This window comes from Ascaphus truei, chromosome 4 (genome assembly GCF_040206685.1).
Source record: "Ascaphus truei isolate aAscTru1 chromosome 4, aAscTru1.hap1, whole genome shotgun sequence".
Lineage (NCBI taxonomy): Eukaryota > Metazoa > Chordata > Amphibia > Anura > Ascaphidae > Ascaphus > Ascaphus truei.
The window spans coordinates 229,651,055-229,669,540 of NC_134486.1; positions in this window are offsets into that span (position 1 = coordinate 229,651,055).

An 18,486-nucleotide genomic window follows, 5' to 3' on the forward strand; every position below is an offset into this window, starting at 1 on the left:
CCTGGAGACTAGCCGTGATCTGATTTCCTAAGCAGGACACAGCTACTGTACCATACTGACTGTTTGAGCGCCTGAGTTGTTAACCCTAGGTTACCCAGTATATTCTTAAAAATCTAATACCCTGTAGCAATTCAACCTGTCTTTTATTGCCGTACAGTTCTGCAAGTGTGTACAGTAATTGTAATGTGAAGATTAACGTTATAAGTTCATACTGTATGGTGTACAGTACATGGGAAAGATGTATTTTGTATGAATTAAGTGTTGTATTAGTACAGGATAATAAAGGGAATAATAATACAAAAATACAACGTCGCTTCTTCTTCCGAATGTTAAATATTTTTTTCCATTCATGCCTGTACAGTACAGTACAGGTATGTCTCTGCTAAGAAACCTCAACAATAGAAATGTATATCTTTTATTCTATACGGTATGTATTATTTATTATTCAATACTGTCAACTTGCTACTGTAGGCTTGCTCTTCTTTTCATACTGTTTTAATTTTATGCGCATGTGTGTATGTCTCATTGGAACATTGTTGAAATGCATACAGTATGGGGCTTTGGCGGGAATAACTTCTCATTCAACGTAAATTTCAAGTATGAAAAAAAAAGACCCTTTTTTGTTTTGTTTCTCGACATGAGATTGCATAACAATTTTGCTGTTCTTAGAATCAATCACTAGCTTTTTAATTCTACACTATAGTCATTTATTCTGTATTTTATGAGGTGAGTGGCATACTGTAATTTTTATTTGGGGGTGTGGGGTTCAAAACATTCTGATGACCTGTTCAAAAGATTTCTTTGAACTAATAATCCTGCATACACACCTTCCCCCCCACAGACACACACACACACAAAAAAATCTTAAAGTATTTCATATGCTTATCGATACCTCCCCCAAAGCTATTCATTTAATTTGAGCCTTTGTGTAGTCTTCTTGAGGCCGTTTTCACACACGCATGTCCAAGTGTGAAAAGCCCTTCTAGGGCTTTGGTGAGAAGGACTTCTCATTCAATGTGAATTTCAAGTCTGAAAAAAAAAGACCCTTTTTTTGTTTTGTTTCTCGACATGGGCTTGCATAACAATTTTTGCTATTCTTAGAATCAATCACTAGCTTTTAATTCTACACTACAGTCATGTATACTGTACTTTATGAGGTGGGTGGCATACTGTAATTTTTATTTGGGGTTCAGAACATTCTGATAACCTATTCAAAAGATTTCTTTGTACTAATAATTTGCATACACACCTCCCCCCCACCCATAGACACACACACACTGTAAGCCTAACAAACCAATGTTCAAATGATTCTCATGAATTTAAAGAAGGAACAATTTTATTTGTGCAGGATAATCATGGAAAAATGAATAATACAAAAATACAATAGGTCGCCTCTTCTTCCAAATTTACAATCTTGTCGTTATCTTTTTGTAATTGCTGCATTGCTGTCTGTAGTTCTTTTGTCATTGAGAGAGGGGGGATTAGTATAAATTACTGACTGTTACTACCGTATATACACAGTACAATACTTTTGCACATGTCCCCCCCCCCCCCCTTCCTGTAGTGCTGCAGCTCGGAAAAGAAAAGAAAAAATTAGTGCATTAAAGTGCATTAAAGGCATTGAGTATTTCACAATATTGGACTATAACTACTGTCAAACTATATACAGTATGTATAACTACAGTATAACTATAACAAGTTCTGGATTGGAGCACTGTGTCTTATAGTACCTGCCATTATTGGAGGGGGGGATTTCCTGCACTTTATCTATATAGCACTAACTACTATATATACTGTATAACTATAGCTATACTACTGTACTGTAGGTTAGACAGCACACACATGTCTAATACAAATGTACTGTACAGTGTACATCCTGTGCATTAAAGTTCATTGAAGGCATTGAGTATTTCACAATATTTCACCTTATCTACAGTACATTGCACTAACTATATACTGTATAACTATAACACTGTATACTGTGTGTGTGTGTGTCATACATACTGTACCTGTACTTACCTTACTACAGTACAGTACATTACTACATTGCGGTGGCCTGCCCAATACGCTGAAAATGAATGGACAACACGCTAGCTATATGATCTATATATTTATTGCATCGTTGTACGGTGAGTATGTTGTTTCAGAAACTCGGTATTCCTTTAGCCAATTCATCCTTTTTGGACGGTTTCAAAACAGTTCCGATATGATCCTTCATCCGATGCCATACCAATTCGATGAGATTCAAATCTGGTGATCTGGAATTGGAGGGGGAAAAAGGGTGAATTCGTTAAAGAGATATACACAGTGTAAAACAATGAGAAACATTTACCGTACATTTACCGTTGATACCACTCGCAAGAATATGGGCAGCAGACGCCGTGTGTTTCGGGTCATTGTCCTGGAAGAAACGGTGAGCAGATGGGAAATCATGCCTAATGCAAAGTATTCCACAACCTCGGGGACTATCTGCTCTTGGAAAAATACTTTATCCATGATTCCTGGAACAAGAAAAGAAAAGGGAAATGAAAAATGTACCAAATACTAAACACTACAGTTGAACAGTACATAAGGCCACAGCATGTGACTTTGTGCATTATTGTACCCTTAAAGATGATGATGCAACCTGGTCCACGTCTAGAGATCACACCTCATGCATCTTCACTGGGTGCTTGGGACGCGACTTCAGAGATAGGCGTCCTTTTCTGTGGAATGCAAAAGTGGCAAATCTCTCAAGAGCTACAGTTGTCTCGTCAGTGAAGATGACATCCTGAAAAGTCTCGCCACTTTCGATCCATGCCCGTGCCTGCTCCATTCTTTTTTTTTGTATCAATCTTTTTTATTGGCATTGACATATACAGATATGGGTACAGTATAGTCATCAACATATATCTTTTTAACTTTGATTGTAATGTATGCGAACTGGCCAACATACTGTAGTTTTTAATAGTTGAGGGTGAGGGTAGAGAGGGGGGGGAAGTGTGGGGGGTTGGGGGTGCATGGGGGGGTGGACACACAGAGGGGGGGTGGGGGGCAGGGGAGGGAGGGGCTGGGGAGGGAGGGAAGGGAGGTGAGAGGGGGGTGGGGGGGTCCCCCGTTTCTCATTCATTCCTCCTCCGTTCGCGTTATGGTCTCGTCCCTTCCCTTCTGTTTTCATGTTATCCCAGGCCCTGGGGGCCTATGTGTTACAGAACTGCGGCATTTTTTTATGTAGCATGGCGGTTAGTTTTTCCATTGACATTACCTTGTCAACCCGCCTTATGACCGTGTTTCTTGCAGGGGCTTTGATCTGCTTCCAGGCGGCTGCTATTGAGCACCTGGCCGCCGTCAAGATTCCAGAGACCAGTCTACTCATTGGTGGGGGTAGGTCATCAAACGGTTTACTCAGCACCAGGGACAGCGGATCCAGGGGGAAAGGGATCTCCGTTGTCTCGTAGAGAAGCGTCTGTATCTTTACCCAAAACCTCTGAATCTCCGGACATGACCACCAAATATGGTCCATGTCTCCCTTTTGACCACATCCTCTCCAGCACAAGTCTGGTGTGCCAGGAAGATCTGGCTCAGTCTAGTCGGAGTCAGGTACCACTGGAATAGAATTTTGTAGATATTCTCTTTTGTTACTGTGCAGATTGAGGTTTTTGCCGCCATCTCCCAGATATCCTCCCACTCCTCTTTGTCAATTTGTATGTTTAGGTCTGCAGACCATTTTTGCATATAGTGGTGGGTCGGGGATTCTGATGCTGACTCTATCCCCCTATAAATCTCAGAGATTAGGCCTCTTTGATACCTGCCATTACCTGCCTTAGTGTCTCGAATCTGGTGGGTGGGGGAAATTTGGAGTTCTGAGACAGAGAAAGCAGGAAATGTCTAATTTGTAGGTATTTAAAAAGATGGAGGTGTTGTACTTGTCTCGTACTTCTTTGAAGGTTAGGATCTCTCCGTTTTTCAGCAGATCGGCAACCAGCCTTATTCCAAGGCCCTGAAGTTGGTCAAATTGCTTTTTGGAACACCCGGGCGGGAAGTTCGGGTTTCCAAAGATAGGGGTGATTTGTGATGGGGTATTTAGCAGGCCATATTTCCCTTTGTTTTTGAGCCAAGTATCCCACGTGCATCTCATTGCTCCTAGCTCAAACCTCCTCGGTCCTCCCTCTTTTCCTCCTTGGGACCACATGAGGACCTGAAGTGTGGATGGGGCTGTGTAATGTGATTCTATCTCGAGCCAGCGGGCAGATGCCGGGTCACAATTCCAAACTACAGCTTGCTTCAGCTGGGCTGCGAGATAGTACCTGACCACATCGGGAACCATCAGACCTCCTCTTGATTTTGGTGATAGCATGACCGATCTGAGGACCCTCGGTCTCTTATCGTTCCAAATGAATTGGAACATTAGGGCCTGTATATTTTTCATGGCTGCTAGTGGGACAACTACGGGGAGTGTTTGGAAGTAGTACAGCAGCCTTGGGAGAATCTTCATTTTGAGGGAGACTATTCTCCCGAACCATGATATTTGTAGTTTTTTCCAAGACTCTAAGTATTTTTTAATCTGGTCAAATAGTGGGGGATAATTGTGTTGATAGAGGGATCTGTGGGAGCTCGAGATTCTTATACCGAGGTATTTGATATATGTGGTGCTCCACTTATATTTATAATTGGATTGCAATAGCTTCCACGTTGTGTTTGGGAGGGATATATTAAGTGCTTCTGACTTATCTATATTTATTTTATAGTCAGACACTGTACCAAACTGGTGGAGTATCTTTTGTAGGTTAGGGAGAGAGATGTGGGGGTTAGCAGGGGTCAGGATCACGTCATCCGTGAATAGGGAAATTTTGTATTCTTTTTCGGAGTTCGAAATCCCCTTGATGCTCTTTTCTTCACTAATTTTGGTTGCCAAGGGTTCAATTGTTAGGGCAAATAGAAGTGGGGATAGCGGGCAGCCCTGTCTGGTCCCATTTCTGATTGTAATTGGTTCTGATAGGCCTCCTGAGATTTTTACATATGCTGTGGGATTTTGGTAGAAGGCTTTAACACCCTCCAAATAGGGACCACAAAAAACAAACTTCAGCATTGTTTGGTCGAGGAAGGACCATTTGATCCTGTCGAATGCTTTTTCCGCGTCGAGGCTCAGGATCATCGCTTTGGTACCTGTGAGATGCACGTGGTCAATGATATCCACTATTTTGCGGGTGTTGCGGAGGACTGTCTTCCGGACACAAAACCTACTTGATCTGTATTAATGATTCGGGGGAGAATCGGGTTTAGCCTGTTTGCTAATATCTTGCTGTAAATTTTGAGATCTGAGTTAAGTAGGGATATTGGCCTGTAGTTACCACAGAGAAGTGGGTCCCTACCTTCTTTGTGGATTATAGCTAAATTTGCTGCAGTGATGGTAGCGGGGATTGGTTCTCCTTGTAAGAAGGAGTTGAACATATCGAGCAGGTAGGGGGACAGAGTCAGCATGAATGTTTTATAGTAGGTGTTAGAGAATCCGTCCGGGCCCGGTGTTTTTGCTGGCTTGAGGGAGCTTATGGCTTCGGTTAGTTCTTCTAGAGTGATGTTTCTATTTAGTTTTTCTAATTCAGTCTTTGAAAGGGAGGGGAGGTTACACTGCTCGAGGTATGTTGAGATCGTCTCGAAAGGGGTCTGGCTTTGGCCTGGCGGGTGTAGGTTACACAAGTCCGAGTAGTAATCGGCAAATTCTTGTGCTATTTCTTTTTCTACATATGAGACTCTCCCTGTTTTTGTGCAGATTGTGGAAATCTGTGATTTGACCCGGATACCTCTAAGTTTTGTGGCTAAGAGCTTATCGGCTTTGTTTCCCTTATCAAATAATTTTTGTTTTGTCCATCTTAGGGCTCTTTCTACTTCCTCTAATTGTGTTTGTTTAAGGGCTGCTCGTGTTTGGTTTAACTGCTTTAATATCTTTTTGGATGCTGTGGTTTTATGTTGCTGCTCTAGCTGCGTGATTTTATCTGTTAGTTCTGTTTGGAGTTTAATTTTTTGCTTTTTCTTATAGGCTGATATCGAGATTAGTTCTCCTCTTATCGAGGCCTTATGTGCCTCCCATAGCATAGCCAGTGCCGAGACAGTACCTGCGTTGATTTGGAAGAAGGATGAAAGTTTATGTCTTATGTTTATCTCTGTCTCTGGGCAGTTGAGGAGGGAATCATTCAACTTCCATTTGTAGGGATTGTTTTTGACAAAGGGTAAGGAAAGGGTGAGTTCTACCGTGGCATGATCAGACCAGGTAATTGGGCCTATGTTGGAGTGGGAGGAGGCCTGGACTATGTTGCTGGTACCTAGAAAGTAGTCGATCCTCAAATAGGACTGATGAGGGGTGGAGAAGAAGGTGTAATCCCGTTGGCCCTGGTGCTGAGCTCTCCACACATCGACCAGGTAGAATTCTTCCATTATTTCCCTGAATTTTCTTTGCTTTTTTTTGCGATTGGATAGTATAAGATGTGCATTGGGTTGTGTTGGACGGGTCCTTTGGGGCTATTGATTTATCTTGTGTGTGTGAGGCAACCATATTGAAGTCTCCCCCTATGACTAAGGAAGAGAATGCCTGCTGCTCCAGGGAGTCCAATTTTTTTTGAGAAACTGGGTCTGGTTGTCTTTGGGGGCGTATAAATTCACCAGTGTTATGGGTGAACCTGCTAGAGTGCCCTGGAGCACCAGGAATCTTCCATCTGGGTCTGCTTGTGAATTGGAGAGGGCAAAGGGGACATTATTTCTTATTAGAATAGCCACCCCTTTTTTTTTTACTCGGGGAAGATGCATAGAAAGCTTGAGGGAACAGACTTTTAAATGTGTTCGGGGGAACGGGTGAGTTAAAATGCGTTTCTTGCAGGAATATGATATCCCCTTTTGTTTTTTTTCAATTCCTGAAGCGCTAGTTTCCTTTTTCTAGTTGAATTGAGTCCTTTTACATTAAGTGTGATTAGTTTTACGTCTGTCATTTTATAGTGTGTGTATTTTTCGGAGCGCTGGGCTCCGAAGTCCTTGATATTCCCACAGTAAGGGCTTGGGCTTTGGTGGTCGTGGGAGGGCTGCCCAAAGGGTCCCATGCCTCTATAAGCTTTGTGAACAGTGGAGGGATTTGTCTGGGTGGGTAGAGGAGGTGGGGGGGGCCCGGAAGGGGTTGGGTGGGGGAACACAATAGGAAAGGTGGGGATCGTTGGTCCCTTAGGTGGCCCTAAAGAGTTAGCCTCTCTCATGTGGGCGAGAGAGGTGGGGGGATTCAATACCCTAGAGATCCTTCCAGTACACTGAACACGGTCGGGGACCGGAGAGACTATCCCACACCCTCTGTGAGAAAACTACATAAAACCACTTATGGGGAAACCACTTAGCGTGAGTCCTTTAACCATTTAAGAACAACAACAAATAACCTCTGTTTTTTGGGAGGGGGTGGGTGTTCGTCAAGGCTGGGTATACATTTGGAGGATACAAAAACTGATTACAATAAAACATGCATTTTGACAACAAAAGTTCACAGTGCCTATATTGCAGTATTGTAGTTGTAAGGTACTTATCAACCCTCCTTATCATTGCTACGGGACTGGTGTTAGTACATTGTTATCTAAATGGTATCTTTCACTTTTCAGGTTTTGAGGTGCTTCGGCCCTCTCCTGGTGGGGGTGGGAGAGGGGGTGGTTGGGGATGTGAGGGAGAGGAGCGGGGCGGGGAAATGACAGGGATGGGGTGGGGAAGGGGGGATTCATGTGTGCAGGGGATGGATGTATATTTGACTTGTCTTGGATAAACCACAATCATGAGCTGAGTTGACAAATTCTGGTATTTCTCTATTTCTGACCTCTGGCATGGTAACAACAACATCAGACATTTTCCCATAGCATTTGCATACTCCTCTTGACTGTTACTTGTGTCTACTATTAAGGAGGGGAGAGGGGGAGAGGGCAAGGAGGGGGGGAGGAAGGGAGAGGGCAAAGGGGGGGGGAAGAAGGGAGAGGGCCAGGGAAGGAAACTTTGTGCAGGGGATGGATGCCTGTCTGACTAGTCTTAGCTAAACAACCATAGTGAGCTGAATTGACATTTGCTGGTATCTACATATCGTCTCTATTTCTGACAGCTGGAACAACATAATTTGGCATTTTTCACAAAGCATTTGAAATTTCCTTTTGACTGTTTCTCTTATCTTACTAATAAGGAGGGGGAAGGGAAGGGGGGGCCAGGGGGGAGGAAGGGAGCTGGAGGGGGGGATGGGGTCGCGCTGTTGGAAGCCGGTTGTGGAATCGTGGGGCAGGGTGGGGGGAGGGGTGTGTGGGCGGGGAGGGAGACGGAGGGGGCGGGGGGGAAGCGTGGAATGGGAGGGGGGAGGAAGGAAGGCGAGGAGGGGGGTGGGGAGGGAGAGAGGTTATGGTGATTTTCCTGCCTCGGATTCTTGAGGGTCGAAGTGATGGTACCTCAGCCTTCGTTTCTTTGGTCTTCTTTCCTGGCGGTGGAAAGGAGGGAGGGCGAAACATCGCAATTAGGTGTCGAATCGGGTTGACCGGGGGGTGCTGCCACGTTGATCGCTCCGGGGAAGCTGTCAGAGTAGTTTGCCGTATATTCCTTATTCTGGGACCCCTGGGTTCCTCTGGTTGGCCACCCGTTCAGAGGCCCGAGGAACCTCTGCCTCCTCGTTGTTTGTGGGAGGCTTAGATGGTGCTCTGCGGTCGTGTTGTTGGCTCAGCCCCAGCACTTTTAGGAACGACGGTGAGTCCTCCGGTCTGGAGATGGTGAAGTGGCGTCCATTCTTCAAGACGATCAGCTTAAAGGGGGCCTGGTCCACTCTTTTGATCTTGTTGGCGTCTCTTATCATAGGATACGCTCTGTTATGAAAAGAAATAGTTTTACAGGTACAGTAAAACCACACTTTTACCTAATTTGTCACAGTAAGACAGTTACTTTACACGTCCATATTCCCATCCCAATTTGCGTCTCATTTGCCTGATGCTGGTCTCAGATGCTCTTATATTGGGGGTTTTCTCCAGAGCAGTCGTGACACTTGCTGCGCACCTCTCATCATTCTCTTCCCTTATTTGGTCCACCAGACGCATTTGTCGTCCTACAGTGGAAAGGGCAACTTGTTACAGTAGGCTTCAAATTTTCTTTAAAATAAATGTAATTCTCACTAACCTTAAAACTTGCCCAACAAATCAAACATCCCAATGGCCTGCATGGATGGTCCTGTCCCACACTCAGTCACTCCTACCACCCATTGTGACCAAGCACTGCCATCTACAGCACTTATTCCCTCTTAAAACCTCTTAGATTGTAAGCTCTTCGGGGCAGGGATTTCCTTTCCTATTATCTGATTTTGCTGCACTTATTGCTTATTTGCTGCTCTTATTGTATTATTATAATTCCCTGTACTGTATTCTTTTTGAAGCGCTATATAAATAAAGACATACAGTACAGTATAATATAATATGCAATGCAGTCCTTCTGTTACAGTATGCTTTTTGACATCATTTGAATGGTTTTACAATAAAGGTTCACTGCAGTACAAGCTGTCAATGAACAGTATACAGTCGAAATAAAAAATAAGTGATGTTAAGAATTAAAAAATGGATAAAATTTTAAAAACACGCATACAAGACGTTATTACAGTAATACGCCAATATTTTTTTCTCTAAAATAATTGCTAGGAAAAAGGTACTGTAAAAAACATAGTAAAGCATTTTACCAGTAATAGTGTAATTACAGTACATACTGTACAGTAAAGAAAACAAAAATACCTGTCACATACAGTATAGTGACTGTGGAATTCCGCTTTACACTTTTTTCCTTACCACGGGCATGATAACAAACTGCGCTTGTTGTTAAATCGAGGCCCGAAGCAAGTAGCCAGCGTTGGATCTGTAAAATTCCGTTTCCATTCTTGTACATATCCTGTATTCTCATGCTGAGATCCTTTGAAATCATTTTCCTCATTATCGCTCCTTTTAGAAAACAATTAAACACAGAGGAATATATATTCAATGTGTATTCAATGTGTTTCGATGTGCATTGAATCAACAAATGGATGGTGTATTTATACTTTAATTTAATGGGCCTCAGCCTCTGTCGGCAGGTTTAGTACACAGTACGCCCACTTTTAACACCTGCAGTTCGTGTCCATGCCCGCGAAAAAATTCAAATAGGGACACAGTGTATAAAAGATGACACAAATTGCATAGCCTCCCACATGCTGATCTCTATCTTAACTTGCTCTTTTACAGATACTGCATTGTACATTATTCCATCTGCATCGATGGATCTACCTGTGGACGGACGTTTACAGAGGTACACACTTGGAGTCGTTTATAATGTGAAATTATAATAAGGCTTTATTGTGCCTTTTCCTTTTCATCAGGAAATTCATCCAAACAAGGGGGGGGAACAAAGCTTCTAATCACTTGGGAGTATTTCTAGTGAAATCCTTGCAATCAGTTCACATCTCCATTAGTTAAGCTTCTCCCAGCCCAAACACATAACATGAAAATAAGCAGATATAAGCAGTCTCTTAATACTGAAAGTCTTATCTTTTTCTTGGAGGGAAAATCTTCACTGTCCCTGCTTCAGCTCCCTTGTCTCCAGGGTTGGTCAGCATACAGGTTTAGAAGTTTTCCCTGTGTCTTGAAAATCAGCTCTGCGGTGCAGAGCTTAAGACCGGTCAGCTCCAGAGATCTTGGTTTCTTTTGGTCAGTCTCTCCTGTGACTCAAGAACCTCTGCTCTGTCTCCACAGGTCAGCTCACACGTGAGCAAAGGAGGAGAACCTTCCTGTCTCAAAGGCAGGCTTTTTCTACTACCTGTACTCAGTCAGGTGGTGCTAGTTAATATGCTACCAGCAGTTAACCACCACACTGCTAGATTAGAGGCACCTTTGTGAACAGGGATAAGTCCCCTGTTACATACCTCCCCTGTTTGTGGGAAGCTCGGGCTTACCACGGCCAAAGCCCATCCTTCCACTCTCATTCGAGATCTTTCTGTGACTTGAATGAGAGTGGATGGAGGAAGAGAACCCTCTGTCCCGCTGGGATTGGAGCCCTTTCTCCAGTTTATTTTTGTCTCCTCCCGAAGGTGTTTGAGATCAGCACTCCTCAGTCGCTCTTTTTCCAAGTACAGTCTTTTTACCGAGTGCACGGGAAATGAGATTTCCCTTGCGTCAGGCGCTCCTATTTTTGCAGGCAGATTGTATGGCGACAGTTGCAGAGCGTTTCAGAGTAACCCTTTGAGTTTTCCGCTCTTGAAGCTGTCCTTCTGCACTCTTTCCACTCCATGGTGTTGCCAGTTCAGATTCTTTGGGATTGAGTTGCAATTCCACCTCCAGAGAATGTCCCATCTTTTCAGCTTCATCCACTAAGGATTCTTCTGATTTTGATTCTGCACGTATACCTTTCTGTTTTGCCTGGTGGCCAGCTGAAGGTTTTGCTAGTGCTTGCTTAGGTGGTTTAGACTTTGCAACCTTGTTTTTCAGATGAGTGGTGTTCCCAGCTCTCACTGTACCCTTGTCTTCATGGGTTTTTGAGGCTGTGGGATACTGACGCTTAGTCAGGGTCAATACTTGACTGTAGGTCTGTAGGACTGTAATCTCATCCGCGAGAGATCCCTGTTTTTTGAGTGCATCTTCAATTTTAATTGGCAGCCAAAATATATTAAATATCTGGGAGTTAACATCACCAAAGATTGTAAGGGCAGTGTGAAGCACTATGAACTTCTTTGCTTGGGCCACAGTTACTTGTACAGTTTCTGGACCTTCTTGTGCTCCCTTTTGTGCCGCGTCACCTGAGTTCTAAGCTTGGCTTTTAGCGTTGCTTTGGTGATGCTCAGGGTAGCCTTCAGTTTCTGAGCCTTCTCACGCTCCCTCTCATACAGAGTATGGTATCGAAGCTCCGCCTCCAATGATGCTCTGAAGACATGCAGCATGGCCTTTAGCTCCTCATACTGCTCTGTGGGGACGTACTGGGTATTCAGATGTTCCTGCAGCGCTTGTACCTCTTTAGCAGCCTGCAGATTTTCTTCCTGCAGCGTTTGCTGCTTCTCCTCAGCATACTGGAGGTGTGTATGCAGACCTTGCAGTTGGTTCTGCAGTCGGTGCTCTGCTTCAAACATTTCCTCTTTCAAAAGTTTATATGTTTCTTTAAGAGCCTGCAGCTCTTCATTCTTTCCCTTGACATATTCTGTCAACTCTTTTTTTAATCTTAAATTTTCTCTTTTTTCAGTCTCTGTACTATTCAGGGCTTCCTTGCAGTCCACCTTTCATTTTTGCACATCTGATTGGAGGCGGGCTGTCTCCTGGCGTGAGACTTCCATCTCCAGGTTTAAGTTCTGAAGCTCCTCCTGAGAGACTTTGAGATCTAAGTTAAGATGTAGGATAGTTTTCCTTGAAATGTCCAGCTCCTCAGTGAGACTGTGTAGTTCCTTTCTGGAAACTTCCAGGTCTGTGCGGCAGCTGTTGGTCTCATGATGTGAGGCATCCAGTGCTCTGTGGAGTGTCTGAACCTCTTTCTGAGCTACGTCCACTTCTATCCGGCCACTGTTGACCTCCTGTCGTGAAGCATTCAACTCTATGCGCAGAGTGTGAACCTCTTGCTGGAAGACTGTCATCTGCTTCAGTGCCTCCTCATACTTCCCCTTTAGCGTAGCCACCATTTTGTCAGACTGGCTCTGCTTTACATCCAGGGCGGAAATAGTAGCCTTTGCAGTATCTAGCTCAGTCTTGAGATCCTCCAATTCAGTCTTGGCCGCAGAGTAAATTGCGAGCACAGTCTTCTGTAGCTCAGCATTATTATTTTTTTCCCTTTCCAATTCTTCACAGAGCAGATCACAGTCATGCCTGGCAATTTTCAGGGTGTCTTCAGGGCTGGTCAGGGGATCGTCACTCACTGGTTCTGGCTCCACTTGCCTGGGATGGTTGGTTGAGGGTTCCTCACTGTTGGCACTGGACAGACACTCCTTTGGGGTACACGACTTGTGCCTTGGGCCCTCTGGATATTCGGTTAACCGTGGGACGAATTCTCCATTTTCTCTAGGCTGCAGGGCAACTCGGTCCCCCTTTTTCTCCACAGGATCTGCGGACGTGTCTGTTCCTTCCATGGTAAGTGAAGAACCGCTTTTCTTTTTCTTTTTCTTCCTTTTTGATTTGGATGACACCGTCCCTTCAGGGATTCTGGGGTCTTCATCTTCATATGAAGTTTTAGCAGTTTCATTATATACGCCAGGCTTTTCTTGCAGCTGCTTTAGCTGACAGAAATATTCAGTGACCCACTGCTCCCGCTCTGTCTCCTGCTGATCATATTCGTCATCAAAGGGAGCGGTCTTTTCTGTTCGTGCCGAGTTCAGGCACCCCCACCATTCTTGGGGTGTTTTGTGGGTGTGACTCGGTTTGGGTTCCCCGTAAGAGATGTCTTCCTCTTTATTGGACTGGAAGGGCCACTCTTCCGTGGGGTAGGGTTCATTACAGGAACGCTGCATCTTGTCCTCCATTTGTAGGCTATCAGGTGTCATTTTCTTCCTGACCTCAGGAGGCGCTATTGCAGCTGTTGCCACTGTATTTGCTAGAACCCCCAATTGTGGTAGTTCTACAGGTGGGCATATCCTGCGTGTAGAGGTCGCAGCTCTCACAGGCATCTCCGTAGACTTTTCTTTCTTGGGTAATTTTTTTTTTTTCAATATCAGCAGTGCTGTGCATGCATTTTCTTTTATCAGGTATACAAAATGTGTAGTTGCTAGGTAAAAAAAAAGTCTATTTGCTGTACACATTTATTTTCTAGGTGCAATCCCTCCGCTTCAGCAACAGAATTTGGTTTTCTGCCTGAGTTCAGTAATTTTCAGTCTCACCTTTGGGTATCTGTTTTCTCCCAAGATATACAGTATATAGGCAGATTTTTACTTGCAGAAAAACCTTCTTTGCAGTGGACTATTTCTTTAATTCCCGGCAGGGTGACTCAACACTCAGCAATTGGCTTTGAAATACCTTTCTTTTATAGGGCAATTTTACACTCAGCAGTTGTTTGCAAAAAATATCCCTGCTTCAGCACAGTCTTTGTATCAATTTTCACACTTTTCTGCATATACTCCATTCACAGCTGGTAGCCCTATGTGGTGTGGCAACCTTTATTTGCAAAATCAGTACCACTCATGGGTCACCATCTGTATTCACTGCTTCAGCGAAACTTTTAAAAACAACAAACACCTATCCCTTTAAGGGCTGACTCACTTCTTGAACCCTGACTATGGCTGGAAGGCAAAACCACTATTTCAATGACCATATTACGCTTTGTGATAGGCAAATAAAGTTTTAGCTGTTTCAGCAGTCTCTCTCCTCTTGGGATTGGGGCAAAGAGTCCATCTGTGGTTTTGTAAGTTTCAATGCAGTGTAAGTTTCAGTGGTGTGTACCCCTTTAACTCTGCCTCTGCTGCATGAGAGGTTTTTTTTTTTTTTTTCAAGTTGTTTAGACTGTTTGTAGGCAAAAAAAGCATAACAAAAAATTCACATAAAAACTCCGGTCCTTTTTAACTACAAAGACACCTCTTATCCCACTTCTGACACCATATGTGGACGGACGTTTACAGAGGTACACACTTGGAGTCGTTTATAATGTGAAATTATAATAAGGCTTTATTGTGCCTTTTCATTTTCATCAGGAAATTCATCCAAACAAGGGGGGGGGAGGACCAAAGCTTCTAATCACTTGGGAGTATTTCTAGTGAAATCCTTGCAATCAGTTCACATCTCCATTAGTTAAGCTTCTCCCAGCCCAAACACATAACATGAAAATAAGCAGATATAAGCAGTCTCTTAATACTGAAAGTCTTATCTGTTTCTTGGAGGGAAAATCTTCACTGTCCCTGCTTCAGCTCCCTTGTCTCCAGGGTTGGTCAGCATACAGGTTTAGAAGTTTTCCCTGTGTCTTGAAAATCAGCTCTGCGGTGCAGAGCTTAAGACCGGTCAGCTCCAGAGATCTGGGTTTCTTTTGGTCAGTCTCTCCTGTGACTCAAGAACCTCTGCTCTGTCTCCACAGGTCAGCTCACACGTGAGCAAAGGAGGAGAGACTTCCTGTCTCAAAGGCAGGCTTTTTCTACTACCTGTACTCAGTCAGGTGGTGCTAGTTAATTTGCTACCAGCAGTTAACCACCACACTGCTGGATTAGAGGCACCTTTGTGAACAGGGATAAGTCCCCTGTTACACTGCCCCAATTCTATGGATGCAGGAACCTGCTTGCTTCTGCCGACCACGAGAAAGCGAAATATGGAAGCTGTTTCTAAGCCAAAGCCAAAGCAAAAGGAGAATAAAGAAAATGTTCCGAAGTCTCCAAAGGCTAATAACCCTGGGCCTTATTATGTGAAGAATACAATAGCTGCTATATACTTAAAGCAAAGGCTTTGGTCGCACGCAATTGACCCGGCAACCACCCACGATGCTGCTCTGCTGGGAACACCCAGCTCACCTGCTCCAGCTCCCATCCACACAGATTTCAACAGCACTCCTCTCACCAGATCCTGCTCGTTCGCCTGCATGCTGAATGGTTTAAGTTGTGTCGAAATCCCTGACAACTCAACGGTGCAAAAGATTTATATTCTTTTGGAGACCATGTTGAATATGGATAGGCATATGGATAAGATGGAAAGGAACATTGTGGGGATCTATTCTTTGCTTGGAGTCCCTGCCACGGTATGTTTGATGCAGGAGGGTGGCCTGGAGGCGCCTTATTCTACCATGGAGGAACCGCAACCCCCCCCCCCCGTGAACCCTCTCAATCCCTGTATTTGACCTTTATGCATCCAACACAAGCACACAATGGGACCCTCCACGCTAACCCCCTCCGGCTGCAGAATACATGCATGCCCTTGTAGTGGTGGAGATGACAACACCAGTAAGGCCACGACAAAAGATGATAACCCCCGATAAGACCACGAAAAGAGATGACATCCCCGATAAGCCCACGACAGGAGGAAAGCATCCTCCCAGACAACCTACCCACGCCCGCTGCCAGAAGCACACCCGCTCCAGCACCCAGGATTGTAACGCTGCCAGACATCATCTTGAGAGAACTGCCCCAGCGCGTCCGGGAGAAATACAAGATCGGAAGTGCTGGTCTAGCCCAAAAATATGCCCTGTTCATCTTTAAACACCACGTCACTTTTGAGATTTACAGCGAGTGGACCCACAATGTAAATTATGAAGGAAATAAAACCAAGAAGGCTCTGCCGGAAAATTTAAGGGACACAATTTTGGAAGAAGTGCAGAGTTATTTTCATGATAACACTCATGTTATGAAAACCGTGAGAGACATCATCAATGGCCTTTTGAGGCATACAAGGGCTGTTCCCTGGAAGGCCAGCCAAATTACAAATGACTTTTCTGTTTGATTGTTGTGTAGTGTACTGTACAGTACAGTAGTTCAAAATGTACAGAAAAATGTAATAAGGCACTGTAGTAAGGTAAGTACTGTATGATACAGGTACTGTAAGTATGGCACTCAAAATAAATAAATACATAAATAAATAAATATATAGTGCCCTATAGATAAAGTGAAATATTGTGAAATACTCAATGCCTTTAATGCACTCATTTTTTCCTTGCTTTTCAGAGCTGCAGCACTACTATTGTACTGTGTGTATACTGTAGTAACAGTCAGTAATTTACCCTAACCACAGTCCCTCTCTCAAATACAAAAGAACTACAGACTGCAATGCAGCCATTACGAAGAAGATAAAGACTAGCTTGTAAATTTGGAAGAAGAGGCAACCTACTGTATTGTTGTATTATTAATTACAATTGTTTCTTCTTTAAATTCATGAGAATCATTTGAACTTTGTATTGTATGTGAGGGAGGGGGGTAGAGAGGAGTGTATGCAGGATTATTAGTTCAAAGAAATCTTTTGAACAGGTCATCATAATGTTTTGAAACCCACACCCCCAAATAAAAATTACAGTATGCCACCCACCTCATAAAGTACAATACTCGTGACATACACGCATGCGCCTAAATGTGATGACACACACATGCGTTTCAACAAGGTTCCATTGAGACACACAAGCATGCACCTAAATGTGATTTCACGCATATGCGTTTCAACAAGGTTCCAATGAGACACACACGCATGCGCCTAAATGTGATGACACTCAAATGTGTTTTCAAAGTATTGAATTGGGGTTTCTTAGCAGTTTCTTAGCAGAGTTAATTACACATGCAAGCATACTGTATAAGGTTTTCTATAAAGCTCACAATTATTCTATCCCAATCAATACAAATTGCACTGTCCCTCTAAATGTTTTGCCTAATTGGATTTGTAAATCAGATTAACAACGTTAAACATCGTTTTAAAAAAGCGATATGAGTGGTCCATAGAAATCCCTCCTTTTGCCTTTTTCAGCTTGAAAAAAATGATGCTATTATTTCCGGTATTGCGCATGCGTCAAGTTGCGTCATTAGGAATTAAAGCAGCAGTTTAAGCAATATCCTACAGTACATGTGCATCTGTACGATAAGAACAAACTTCTGATAGGCTCTGGATCTTGAGCCCCACCGTCTCCCTAGCTGTCCACCAATTGTATCTACTGTAGTAACAGCTCAGTCAATCATATTGTAGGACTAAATTTTCAATAATTGTGCAAGAATTAAATTAAATTAAATAACCCTGAGCAAAGCGATTGATTACTGGACCGATCTGCAGCTTACTTTAGCTAATCACTTGTCTGTGTGCATATTGTATTGAAGCACATACTGAATTTTTTTATTTTATTTAAAGAATATTTTTTTTTAAACGGCAGCTTGAACTGCAGCTTTAAAATTAAAACTGTACTGTACATTGTATTTACCTTTATTATAAACGTTGCTAAAGGGTGGAGAGGAGCCACAGTCACTCCTGTAGTCTGCATTATAGTTGACAGATGATAGCTGGCCTGCTACACCTGTAGTTGACAGCTGATGAAGCTGGAAATCTTTTTGGTACATGCAAGCTTGCTGGTACCTGTACGTGAAATCAGGCTCAGGCTGGAAATTTTGCAGGTATCCCGGCAGGGACAGGTAGCAAGGATTGCCATTTACCAGGTTTTCACTGACAGTCGGACCGTTATTGTAAGCCGGTACTGGTGCCGTTGCTTGCGCTGTTGCCGGCGCTGTTACATTGCTGGATTTGGATTGACGAATCTTATATGGACTAAATGCGACCTTTCTCCTTTTGAAGTTGCCATGATCAAACATACTGTAAAAATCAGGGACCACATCCCAATACCCTCTTGTATCTCTGACTGGAGGGGCAATGCAAAAAAAAGACTGATTGCTACTTAAGGTTTTTCTTATCGAACACTTCCAACAACGAACATTAGGTGAAAATTTGTAAAAATCGTAGTTCGAAATGAAATATTCATATATTTTGGCTACAGTCGCGATGTTATCTGCACCATAGAATCAACCAAAAGAGAGTAGATGGGGCTCAAATTGTGTGGGGTGCACTAATAAAGAAAGCAAACCAGACTAAATATAATTCC